Here is a 13,454-nt window from a genome sequence, read left to right as displayed (position 1 = left end):
TAAAATTATTTCAACATTCTTGATTATTAATATCTTCAATGTCCTTTTTGTATTTCACAAATTCATCCCAGGGGCCGGTGTGGCATAAAATACGGACCTTGTAAAATATGGACCTATTTGGAATTTGCGCATGCGCGAGCACAGCCTTACCGGATGTCAGGTTCAGCGAGGCTTATGAAATAAGTACCTTGCGAGTAGAATTGTGCACTTTTGGGTTAGGGTTAGGGTTAGGATTAGGGGTTAGGGTTAGGGTTAGGGTTAGGGGTTAGGGGTCGCTGAACCTGACATCCGGTAAGGCTGCGCTCGCGCATGTGCAAATTCCAAATAGGTCCAAATTTTACAAGGTCCGTATTTTTTCCCACACCGGATTGAACCCTTTGGCGGGCCAGATTTGGCCCCCGGGCCGCATGTTTGACACCTGTGATTTAGGTAATCATAATTAATGCATGAAAGGGTTACACAAAAAACTAAACCGACAAATAGCTCCTACAAACATAAAAGATCAAAGATAAAAGACAAGCGGCAAAGAAAAAAGAAGGTGGATACACAATAATATCAACTCATCTGTATCTGTACACACACACACACACACACACACACACACACATTCATACATGCACACCTGTCTACCTTTATGTAATCCCAAAGGGTCACCCCCTCCCCTCAGTCCCCTTCGGTCATTGCACAGACCCATTCTTTCATCTGCAGAGTTTCAGATGTCTCCAGTGTCTTCAGATGACTCCACACATTATTCTTTCTTGGTAACCACTCCTTGACCTCTCGTCTCCAGATGCAGTTTATCTCCTTCCAGTGTGTCCACCCTCCTCCCTCTTCCTCACCTCGCTGTACACACACCAGCTCATTGTGGTCTGACAGGTACGACCACCGTCCACCGGCCCCAGGTCTTTGGTGAAGTCTTATCCGATTTGGAAGTCCACGTTGAAGTTTTTGAAGGTGCTGATGGTGCAGATCTTCGTGGCCCCTGTTCCCAGGTCATGGCTGATGTCTTTGGTGGGCTTTAGCAAACACACAAATGTAACCAGGGTTAAAATGTGTAATTTGTGGTTTTCCCAGCACTCTCTCTGATCTTTGAATGCAGCATGACCTGCACATATGTTGTCAGTTGGGTAATCAAGGTGCTGTAGAAGCTGCCCTGACTTCATTCTCCTCAGTTGTGAGTCAGAGGAGCTGAGGGTCAGCAGCTGCAGAACCTGTTCACCGTTGCCTTTTTGCTGGGGATCTGTTTTTCACATGTGTTTTGTGAATCTACTGAACTAGTGAGTTTTGAATGTTTGAGTTATGCTAATGTTAGCTTAGCATTGGTTTTGTCTCAGAGTTTTTGAATGTTTGAGTTATGCTAATGTTAGCTTAGAATGGTTTTGTCTTTGAGTTTTTGAATGTTTGAGTTATGCTAATGTTAGCTTAGCATGGTTTTGTCTCAGAGTTTTTGAATGTTTGAGTTATGCTAATGTTAGCTTAGCATGGTTTTGTCTTTGAGTTTTTGAATGTTTGAGTTATGCTAATGTTAGCTTAGCATTGGTTTTGTCTCAGAGTTTTTGAATGTTTGAGTTATGCTAATGTTAGCTTAGAATGGTTTTGTCTTTGAGTTTTTGAATGTTTGAGTTATGCTAATGTTAGCTTAGCATGGTTTTGTCTCAGAGTTTTTGAATGTTTGAGTTATGCTAATGTTAGCTTAGCATGGTTTTGTCTTTGAGTTTTTGAATGTTTGAGTTATGCTAATGTTAGCTTAGCATGGTTTTGTCTTTGAGTTTTTGAATGTTTGAGTTATGCTAATGTTAGCATAGCATGGTGTTGTCTTTGAGTTTTTGAATGTTTGAGTTATGCTAATGTTAGCTTAGCATGGTTTTGTCTTTGAGTTTTTGAACGTTTGAGTTATGCTAATGTTAGCTTAGCATGGTTTTGTCTTTGAGTTTTTGAATGTTTGAGTTATGTCATGATGGAGAAACCGAAGCTTTTTGAACCACTGAATCAATCTGAAGCAGTTCTGTTGAAATGGTTCAGTGTTTCAAAGCATTTGATACAATTAAATATGGTGACATCTGCTGGAGAAAATTATACATTGCATTCACATTAAACAAAGGGCAAAGGGCCGTGAAACAGTGAGGCACTGTTGTGTTCAAGGTTATTATCGTTGACGAAAAGTATTGAAATGACGAAAACTAGAATTGAAAAAACATTTTCGTGAACTGAAATAAATATAAACTATAACTAAAATAAAAAAACGATAACTAACTCAAACTGTATTGTGTGCTTACAAAACTAACTAAAACATATAAAAATTATGGATAAAATTCCTTTCTTTGTCAATGTCAGATTGATGCAAAATCAATTTATTTCAGTCGAACAATTTTAGCTAATGGCACCGAACGGCACTTCGTGGTCCGGCACTTCTTGTCATTGGTCATTTAGAGTCGTCCTCTCGTCCCCACTCTACCTAGAAACATGGAGACTAAAGAGTTCTGTTTGGGATTTCTATGAATACGAGGGTGAAGAAGATAAAAGATATGAAAAAAACTAAAACTAAGCATTTAGAAAAAAAAAGACTAATAAAACCTAGCAAACCTGCTCTAAAAACTAATTAAAACTAACTGAACTGGAGAAAAAAAGTCAAAACTAAATAAAACTATACTATAATGAAAAATCCAGAACTATTATAACCATGGTTGTGTTTAACAATAAAGGATCTACAGTATGTGCATTTTGAAATACTTGGGTTTTTTTTTTTCTTTTATAGAAAATAATAATAATATACTTGTGTGATTGTGCCATCATATTAAACTGTGCGTTTTAGATATGTTTTAGTAAGAGTGATACAAATACCAAAATATATTTACAAAATTCAAAAAGTGAAATGCTTGTGCAACTAGTGACTGTAATGACAGTGTGTGTATGCAGGCGTATAAATGAGTGTATAGTGTGTGAATGTTTATGTCCCACTGTTAGTTCATCTAATGTTCTACTCATCTGACCTTAAACCTCACTCTCTCTTGTTCAAATCAGTGAAACTATGGAATGCAAGTAAAACTCTCCTCTTCTCAAAAACCCACAACCTTTTGAAAGATTGTGTCCATTATAAGTTTTTTGAGTTTGCCAGCTCCTCCTTTCATTCAAAGCTGGACTGGCACATCAGCGGTGACGGCCGATATGTGTGTGATGAAACAAATCTTCATTTAGGGAGTCAGGTGACTTTTTTTTTTTTTTTTTTTTTGCCTGATGAAGCGAGGAATCGAAACATCCTGTCGCGATACTTCTGTATTGAAACCTGGACACGGAGTTGAGTGTCTGCTTCAAGCGTAACCTCACTAGAGTTATGCTAATGTTAGCTTAGCATGTGCTAATCAGCCTTGGCATTGTCTCTGAGTCTTGGATGGGACTAAACAGTCACCACCACATTGATGTGCTAATGTTAGCTTAGCATTATTAATATTACTTTAGCATTTTTCTTTAACTGTAAAACAGGTTTAAATGTACAGATTTCCTTTTCTTATTTGTCAGGCAGATGGAAAAAGAGTGAATTCTTTTATCTTTGACATGTTTTGGCTATAACCTGTAGCCTTCCTCAGAAGGGTCACTTGTTCCTGTGACGTGTCACTGTCAGCTGTTTTATCCTGGCTTGGTTTGAAGGTTTAAATGTAACTGAACACTTTTCATGAATTCACTTACATGCTAATGTTAGCTTAGCATTACCGCTAACGTAGTTTTTTTTATTTACTGTTTGGTCCGTACAGGCCAGGTGCTCTGCCTTTGGATCCGATCCTTTGATGACGAGTGAAGAATCAAAGGCAGGAGTCTGCAGATGTCCACTGTTTCTCAGATGGCCTATGGTCTGGTAGGAGGCCCACAGCCTGGCCTTTATATTCTTCCACCTTCTCTGAATTCCTTTTCTGGACAATTTGTGCTTCTTGAACATTGCATCCTGAATTAATAACTCTTAAACTCAATTCTGTGGCCCATCTGTCGATTTATGTATCAAGCAAGGACTGGAGAACTGGACCACTGGGTTTTGTTTTGTGGTAGTTTGATGAACTGACATTGACAAATCAAACTTGTGGAACTATCGCTGACTTTGAATTGTGCACAAGGATTTATTTGGTACCAGTGTTGTAAATATTTGGTTTTTTGTCTTATTTTGTTTTTGTATACTGTAAATTACTTCAGTATTTTCATTCCCTTCCCTTAAACTTGAATTATTGTTTTTTTTCTTATTTACTGCCCCTGTCCCCCAGTAGCTGGACCCAGGGGTGGTTTCTCATGTGGGTAAAGTGGGCAGTTGCCCAGGGTGGCATTTCCTGGGGGGGCACGAGCTCCAAAAAATCATTGGGTCCATCTATCTCGGTGTGCCAGGGAACTGACACAATAGCGCCCCCTCTGGTGTGCACGCGCTCCTGCTTGCTTTGATTGCGGCGCGCGCACGTATGATGCTCGTTCACCTGTGGGTCTGTCAGGTGTTCAGTTTAGAAGAAGAGGAGAAACAAGCAGCAGATAAAGGTATGCAGATGTTCTCTCCATATAACTGTGCATGTCATGAAAACAGGCCTAAGGTTCAGTAGACAGGTTCTAACTCTGACATGTGTCACATTTTGCTGTGATGCTTGTGATGTTCTACTACAACTATATTTAGGTTGAACTGAACTGACAGCCTTGGTGTGTGATTTAACAATAGTGTGTGGAGCAACAAGACTGTTAGTGCTACAAGTTCAGAGACAGAACAAATGTTTGTGTGGGGTCTCCAGACATTTAACACACACTCTTCTGCCTGTGCATTTGAGTTAATGGAAGTTTTATTCCTGTGCATGAGTGATGACTTTTGGAACGAGTAAAAAGACAAATGATGTCCAAGGGGACAACTGTTGAGACAAAAGTACTAAGTTCTGCACAAACCCGCTTCTTCATCACATTCCCTGCATATGAGCTGAGCGTTCTGTGCAAAAACTTACCACAAGAGGGCACCAAACAACTACAAATGAATACAGTCATACTGTTCTGTTCACTCCAATGTGCAGGCAGAAGAGTCTGTGTTGAGTGTCTGGGGTGGCCACAAATTTGTGATGTTAACCCTTTCATGCATGAATTATGAGAACCTTAAGATTTTATGAATCTATTTTTCATGGAGTTGCAAAAATGTCCACTCAGCTGGACACCATGCATTTAAATTTCAAAGCAAAGAAACATGTATTTACTGATATACTGTGTGAAAACTATGAAAAACATTTTTTTAATGCTACTAATCTGATGTTTTGTCACATTTTAACATACTCTAATATTAGTTATTACTCACTTTATGGAGATAATATGCAAAAAAAACTTTTTTGTTTAAGAAAAAAGGATATTTACAGTCCAATAACAATAACAAGCAATTGATTTACACTCAAACATGTTAGTGCAGGTCAGGTTTATCAAGAGGAGCAAAGTTACTGTAATGGTCTGATCTGCAGTGTATAGGATGATGTGTAGGCGTCCACTGTGTTGGCTGATATGGAACTAAAATAATAAAATTCATGAATATACAAGAGAACAGTTTTAAATAGCTGTCCACTGTAGTGACCACAATGCGTGAAAGGGTTAAAATGGGGGCACGAGCCAAAAAAAACACTGGTTTAGACCGTGGGCACCTGGGTATAAATATTCAGCACCAAGGGAGACCAGCATGCACCTGGTGGGCCTATGGTTTATTACCAGTCAGTCAGGATCAGCAGCAGAGGCAGCAAATAGGTCTTAGTTGTTGTTTGACTGCAAAACCTTACAATAAACCACCTGAAACACATTCTGTGGTTGTGACATTGTGTTTTGGACTGTATAAACCACAAACCCATGGTGCATCTAGGTGTTATTTGAGTTGTGGTAAAGGTCCCGTATTATGCAAATGTCACTTTGTGACAGTTTTCTTACAGTAGTGTGTGTTGCAGTAGCCTCATTATGAGGTTTGAATTTGAAAACTGTCTGTTTCCTCCCTGCCTTGCTACACCACATTTTGTGAAAATGCTCAAACGGCAGAGTTTGAGTTGGGTCCACTTATGACGACATAAGCGGATTTAACTCCTCCCCCTGACTGTGCCCCCACCCTGCATGAAAAGGTAAGCCCCACCCTGGCAAAGTACCTCTTGGACAACAAACATGGCGAAGGCGAGACACGCAAGTTGTGGTGTTGTTGGCTGCACACACCAACACCATAGTTTATTTTTGCTCCCCACTTCCGAGCCTCTCCGTAAAAAGTGTCTGGATTCTATCTGTGATGGTCATGGACCAAACAACATTCCCAAACGCTTGTATGTGTGTGCCTGGCATTTCACGGACGAGTGTTTTTTTAACATGGGCCCATACAGCTCCGGCTTAGCACAAAGACTCCGAATCAAGAAGGACGCAGTACCAATACTTCGTGACCCAAGTACAAGTGTGGGAGATGGAAGTTCTTCTCATTTTTTGTATCTTTACTGCATACCCCTACATTACGGATAAGCTGGTGGGTGTTGATGTGTACGTCTAACGTTAGCATGGCAGCTAACATAGCTCGGTTACTGCTGCTAACGTTTGCGTCCCCGTTAACATGCAAGAGCTGATAATATCCAGAGACATTCAACAGAACTACTTTGAACACGGGCCTTTTGTGGTTGGCATCAGTATAGTTAGCATAAAGCTTGTTAGCAGCTGCCTGCATTAGTGGCGGCAGGCGTCTTTCCGTGTCAGGTCCACGAACCCGACACAACACCGCCGTTTTCCGTCGGGGCTCAATCACGCCTCAAGGCAAAGAAAGCCAGTGTTTGGAAAGACGTTCTGTCTGAGACATGTGTATTGTAGACGAGAGAGCCATGGCTTCAGTCAACATTAGCGCGTAGTACCGCTAGCGGAAGCCGCGTCCTCTCCCAGAGAGGGGAGGGGGGGTGGGCGTGGACAGATGCGTTCATTTGCATACCCGGAAGCAGGCCCAGAAACAGCCTGTTTTGAGGAGGGCTGGTGAGAGGGACTTTTTCGACCGCTGAAACTCAGAACAAAGGATGATTTTGGGGCGAACAAACTTAAATACTATGTTTTTGGGCTTCTGAGACCTATATGACGTGACTGAAAAATAGCATAATACGGGACCTTTAAAGTCTAAAGTTCAGTCACTTTTAAGTTGGTTTAAATTTGATGACAAATAGTCACTACACCCAGTACGTCCTAAAACACAATGATACAGTGTTTGAAGATGACAAACATTTGCTTCTGTTAGTATTTCACTGAGTATCTGAGTTGAACAGTGACTTTAATTTTGATCTTGAGGGTCTTTGTCGCTGATTTTATTCGGACGTCAAACTTTTTCAAGGGCTCCTTTACAAGGACCAGAAACAGGTCACCATTGTCCAGGCCCGGACTGGCTAATCGGGTGGACCGGGACAATTCCCGGTGGGCTGGTATAATATTTAGGCCGCGAGGGCTGGAGTTCACTTTAAATATGCATTTAATATTTTATTTATTTATTTATTTATTTGGGGGCTGGTGTTTAGTCATAGCACTGAGTTGATCATGTAATCTGCAGCCGCTGTTCCTGGGCTGCCACCCCCTCTGCTTGCAAACTGTTTTTTTCTCTTCCTCTTGTTTGCAGATGCACCGTGACCTGACATAACCTGTCCTTACATACAGTTAGTAGCTCTGTACTGTATCTGTGGAGCATATATGATCTGTGCTCTGTAGGCTGTGGATGCTCAGCTGTGTTTACTGTTTGAAACATGGAGAATAGAAAGAGCAAGGGTGGTGTGAAGAAGCAAGAATTAAAAAGAGGAAAGATCTGGAAGCAAACGCAGCCAAATGGGACAAAATCGGCAGCTTTTTCACAAAAACGACCTCCGGTTGGAAACAACTAATGAGGACGATGAACCGGGTAAACCACCTTTCAAGGTACTTTATTATCGAGTCAATGCATTGTGTGGCATTGTGGCGTGTAACATAACGTTATGTAATTTAAATAATAATATGATGCGAGGCCACAGAACTGGGAAACTTTGTCTGTAGCTCCTCACAGTCAGACAGCAGACACCAGCCATGAGCCCACAAGTCCAGAGTGGGCAGGTAGGACTGCTCAGAGAGGGAAGAGGATTAGAAGAAATAGGCTCCAATGAAGAGTATGGTGTAGGCCTGTTCAGTATGAAAGGGGCTCTGAGATGCACCAGGATTCAGCACTACATGAATGAAACTGACACCAAGGCTTTGAAAATGGAAGATTTGTGCTGAGAATTCTGACCATTTTGTGCTTTAGTGTCAGAAGCAGAGCCAGGAGCCAGTAGTGATGAGGGGATTGTTCCTGTCAGGATGGAAGGAAAAGGTGAGCTGTTGGAACAGACTGTGTGAACAAGCATTAGTTGTAATGCTCAGTGTACGAAAACTGAACCCAGATGCAGGACCCAGAGACAGAAGTAAAAGTTCACTGTTTATTGAACACCCAGCTCACTGACAGATCAATGAATATAATAAAGAACAAAATCTTGAGGACAATGGACGCTGAGTTCTTCTCTGGGTTAGAACCAGGCCCGGACTGGCTAATCGGGAGGACCGGGACAATTCCCGGTGGGCCGGTATAATATTTAGGCCGCGAGGCCTATTATTTATTTATTTATTTATTTAGGGGGGGTCACTCATAGCATTGGGTTGATCACGTAAACTGCAACCGCTGTTCCTGGGCCCCACCCCCTCTAGTAGCAAGGGTTTGTTTGTTTGTTTGTTTTTGTTCCTCTTTTTTGCAGACGCACCGTGACCTGCCGTAATCTGTCGTTGCATTACTTCCACTAAAACCACTTTCTAGACCCAAACAATAGTCCTGACCTATTTTATTTTTTATTATTAAAAGTGAGACAGTAAATACACAAAGCCCACAACTGAAAGGCAATAGCATAAAGTAATATTAAATAAACCTGCATATTTTGCCAATGAAAATATCTGAATTGGTTCAGTAAGTCCAAATGTCTGTAGATATTATTTTTTATTGTGGTGCAGGTGCAGGAGAGTCTAGAGAAACTGGAGGAAGTGTGAAAGGGAGAGCAGAGTCTACTGATGACAGAGGAGCAGCTCAGCAGCACAACCCTGAACCACTAGGCACAAATGACACAGATGAAGAGGAGTCTGTTGTTAGCTGTGGTTCCTCTGCTCGCCCTCAGTCACAGGATATACAGACATTTTTTTCTTATCATCCTCATCAAACCCCTAATATCACTATACCAAAAGTTTTCAATAGCAAAGATGGAACAAACCGCAAGTAAGTTGTGATGGAAATCTTTTGTTGCAGAGGATAAAAAAATGATAGAGTTATTAGAAAGTGCAGCAAGCTTTATTTTTTTTAATATTTTTTTTATTTAATATTTTTATATATTCTTTTATTTCATTTCAAACATTTTAAAGGTTTGAAAAATGTTAACACTTATAAGAACAAAAATATAGATTCTGTTATTGTTGTGTTGTGAGGAATAATAATGTTGGAGATGTGGATGTGCACTCACTGTTGAAATAAATCCACATTGTGAAGCAACCTTTACTTGCGCTGAATTGGAAATATTTTAGAAAATACACTGAATTACAAGGCTTTGCAGAACAGTGTGTAGACCTAACATGTAAGGTTAGAATTCCATAATTTTAATAATAATTGGTCGTGATCTAAAGTGGACCGGTCTGAGATATGAAACTCCAGGGCTGAAAATGAGTCTCAGTCCGGCCCTGGTTAGAACTCCGGACTGGGGATGAGAACCCTCCGTCCGGTTCGGTTGTACGCGTCGGTACTCCAACTAGGGAGAAGCAGAGAGGGAGGTCAGTGGCGGAAACAGGTCATACACGGGAAAGCAGTCAGACAGGCAACAGGACATAGGGATCAGGCTAGCTCACATACCGTAAAAAATCAGGTGGGAAGATCAAAAACCAGGAGGTCAGAATGAGGCAGACAAAACCGACAGGGATAAAGCAGACAGGCAAAAACAAGATGGCAAACCGGGTCAAAAAACAGGCAGACAGACAGGATCAAAACGCTGGTAAGTACTTCATTAGGAAAATATGAACTGGCGACTGACAAGGGGAAAAGACAGGACTTAAATACACAAAAGGGAGGGAAGACAATGAGACAGAGGTGGAACAAATTAGGGCGGAGTCAGGTAATCAAGAGCAGGTGGACACAATCAGGGAAAGGAAGTAAAGACACCAGACATGACACACGAGGGAAACTTAACAAAATAAAACAGGAAATGACAGACAACAAAAAAGACAGACAAAACCAGACTATCGTCTGGGGATAGGCTTGACATCAGTTCCAGTAAAACCACTTTCTAGACCCAAACAATAGTCCTGACGGTCAGGAATATAAAATAGGTCAGGACCTGACCTATTTTATTTTTTTATCATTAAAAGTGAGACAGTAAATACACAAAGCCCACAACTGAAAGGCAATAGCATAAAGTAACATTAAATAAGCCAGCATATTTTGTCAATGTAAATATCTTAATTGGTTCAGTAAGTCCAAATGTCTGTAGATATTATATTTTATTGTGATCCAGGTGCAGGCGAGTCTAGGGAAACTGGAGGAAGTGTGAAAGGGAGAGCAGAGTCTACTGATGACAGAGGAGCAGCTCAGCAGCACAACCCTGAACCACTAGGGACAGATGACACTGATGAAGAGAACATGTAAGGTTAGAATTACATGATTTTAATAATAGTTGGTCGTGATCTAAAGTGGGCCGGTGTGAGGTATGAAACTCCAGGGCTGAAAATGAGGCTCAGTCTAGCCCTGGGTAAACCCCAGCCAGTCAATCTGCTGTTCCGTTTCATCTGTGCAAGAACTATGGCGATGTAACTGCAGCTGTTACCTCTCTTGCGGTCTCTTAGTGAAATTTCAGCTCCTGTGGTTGAACACTACACATCCTGTAGTTGACGGTGTTTGGAGCGCAGGTTCTTGTTGTGTTTCAACACAGAAATGTGAGATCAAAAAAATCTGCATTAATTAGCATGCAAGATTTCAAAAAATAGATCCAAGGCACACTGTAGGATTTTTGTAAAAATAAAATGCCTTTATTAATTCATGGCACTCTTTAAAATACAGCCAACGCTTTGCGACCACTGGTCTTCATCAGGGCTTTTTCCCTTTTTTTAACCTGATGAAGACCAGTAAACATGAAGTGTCAACCGTCAACCACATTGTGTCTTTCTGTTATTGAAACTGTTGGACTAGTGAGTACAGGCTCCTCAAATCCACTTTGTGTTTATGTGCAGCGGAAGGAGCTGCTGATGATGTCAAAACCACTTATTTTCTCAAAGTGATCTACTTACAACTCCAGACTTTCTGATGAATATCACGTTTTGGTTTTGAAGGTGCCTTGGATTTGATGGCCTGAAGCCGAAACGCGTTGAAGTTTTTCGGTCTAGATATGACCATGCCATGATAATAAATGCATTTTAATGTTTAAAGAGAGTGCCTTGGATTTTCCTTCCTGTGTGATTAATACTTTTTGAATCCCTTTTTCCGAAGAGCACCTCGAACAGACTCTTTTTTGGTCCGAGAAGCATTCCTTCCCAAACATTTGTTGAAGTGCTTTTACGCAGACAGTCCTGTTTTCACGCCCACTTTGACTCCGTCTTTATCTGAGCTGAATACACGCTGGTCTGTCACTGCATCTTCATGGACAGAGGATGTGTGTTGCTCTACAGGCTTCCACAAACACACTGAATCACACAACGCCAGGGCGACAATCACAAAATACAAGCTTTACACTTCTGTCACACGAAGAGGAGAACGCGACTGGTATCTGTCACCGACAAATGTCATTAGACTGTGATGTTAACCTCATTAACCCTTTCATGCATTAATTGTGAGAACCTTAGTCAAGATTTTTTTCTTCAGTGTTTTTATTCCTCCTTAGGCATGAAAAAAACAATGTGATAGAGTTTTTTTTTCTGTGGAGTTACAAAAATATCCATATATTTAATTTTTGAAGTAAAGAAACGTGTTTAAACCAAATATCAGAGAGGGATATGAAAACAATGAAATAAAAATATGTTTAATGCTGCTAATCTGATGTCTTCTCACATTTTAACATATTCTAATGCTATTAATTCCTCACTTTATTGGGATAATGTGCAAAAAAAAACCCTTCTTGTCTAACAAATAACAATTGATTTACACTCAAACATGTTAGTGCAGATCAGGTTTATCAAGAACAGCAAAGTTACAGTAATGGTCTGAATGTCAGGGTATGTGATGATGCATAGGTGTCCACTGTGTTGGCTGATATGGAACTAAAACAACTAAACCCATGAATATACAAGAGAACAGCTGGAGAAGAACTGTCCACTGGAGTGACTTATGCATGAAAGGGTTAAAGTGTAATTACAGGTGATATCCAAATAACAAATAAATTATTGGATTATTATTATAAAATGGATCATTTTAAATTGCGCGTAAAGACAGTAATTATATTTAGTCTGATAATACAAACATGTAAAGCGTAATTTAATGAGGTTTCAACAGGCTGCATATTAAAACAAGAGTCTGATTATTTGTTTCACAGATAAATGCGGTGTTAAATGTTGTTTTATTGCAATTTCAACTGTGTGAAGTTTGGCGTTCGTGCGTAAAAATATTAATGCGCATAATGTTATTAAGGCAAACCATTGGATTGGCAATAATTCTCCAAAATTAGACACAGGAATTGTTTTTGTTTACGCTGAAGGGAATTCTTACCCTGACCCGGGCCTCTGTCAGACTGGTCCACACGGCTGTCTCCTCCCTGGTCCTCATGTCCGGGTAGCGGTTCCTCTGGAACTTGGCCTCCAGTCCCTGCAGCTGCTGGCTGGTGAAGTGAGTCCTCTGCCGCCGCAGCCGTTTCTTTTTAGAGGGGTTATCTGAAGGGTCGTCGTTTTTATTTTACTCTTTTTCTGTTAATAGGAAACAAACTTATTCGGTCAGGGTCAAGAGACTAAGGCCTCATGAGAGAGAGAGAGAGAGAGAGAAAAAAAATCCATAACCCACCGCTCTGAATGCAAATAAAGCACTTCATCCATGCGTAAGGTTTTAAGTGGGGCTTTAGTTTATTTCTGAAAAATATTTTGATCTTATCTCCACTTTTGGCACTTTGTGAATATTTGATAAAATTATTGTGAGGTAAATTATTTCATCCAAACAACACGTAAACTTTAACAACAAGAACAAAAACACAAACACAACAGCGTCCAAACCTTTATCTGTAAATAGACAGTTACATCATGTGACCTAAAACCACCTTTGAGGTTGATTAACACAGACAGGTTTGGTTTGGTGTGGCCTCGCAGCAAGCCCGGATGAACCATATGGGCAACTGGGCAATTGCCCAGGGGCCCGCGATGTCTGAAGGGCCCTGGGTAGCTCGGGCATAACGAAAATATCTGGTTATCTTTTGCTTATAAATGAAACTGTCCGCTGTCCGGAGCTATTGCACTGCACACAAACCCTG

This window comes from Sphaeramia orbicularis, chromosome 19, assembly GCF_902148855.1.
Source record: "Sphaeramia orbicularis chromosome 19, fSphaOr1.1, whole genome shotgun sequence".
In the NCBI taxonomy this organism is placed as follows: Eukaryota; Metazoa; Chordata; class Actinopteri; order Kurtiformes; family Apogonidae; genus Sphaeramia; species Sphaeramia orbicularis.
Note: the sequence above shows the minus strand (reverse complement) of the source record.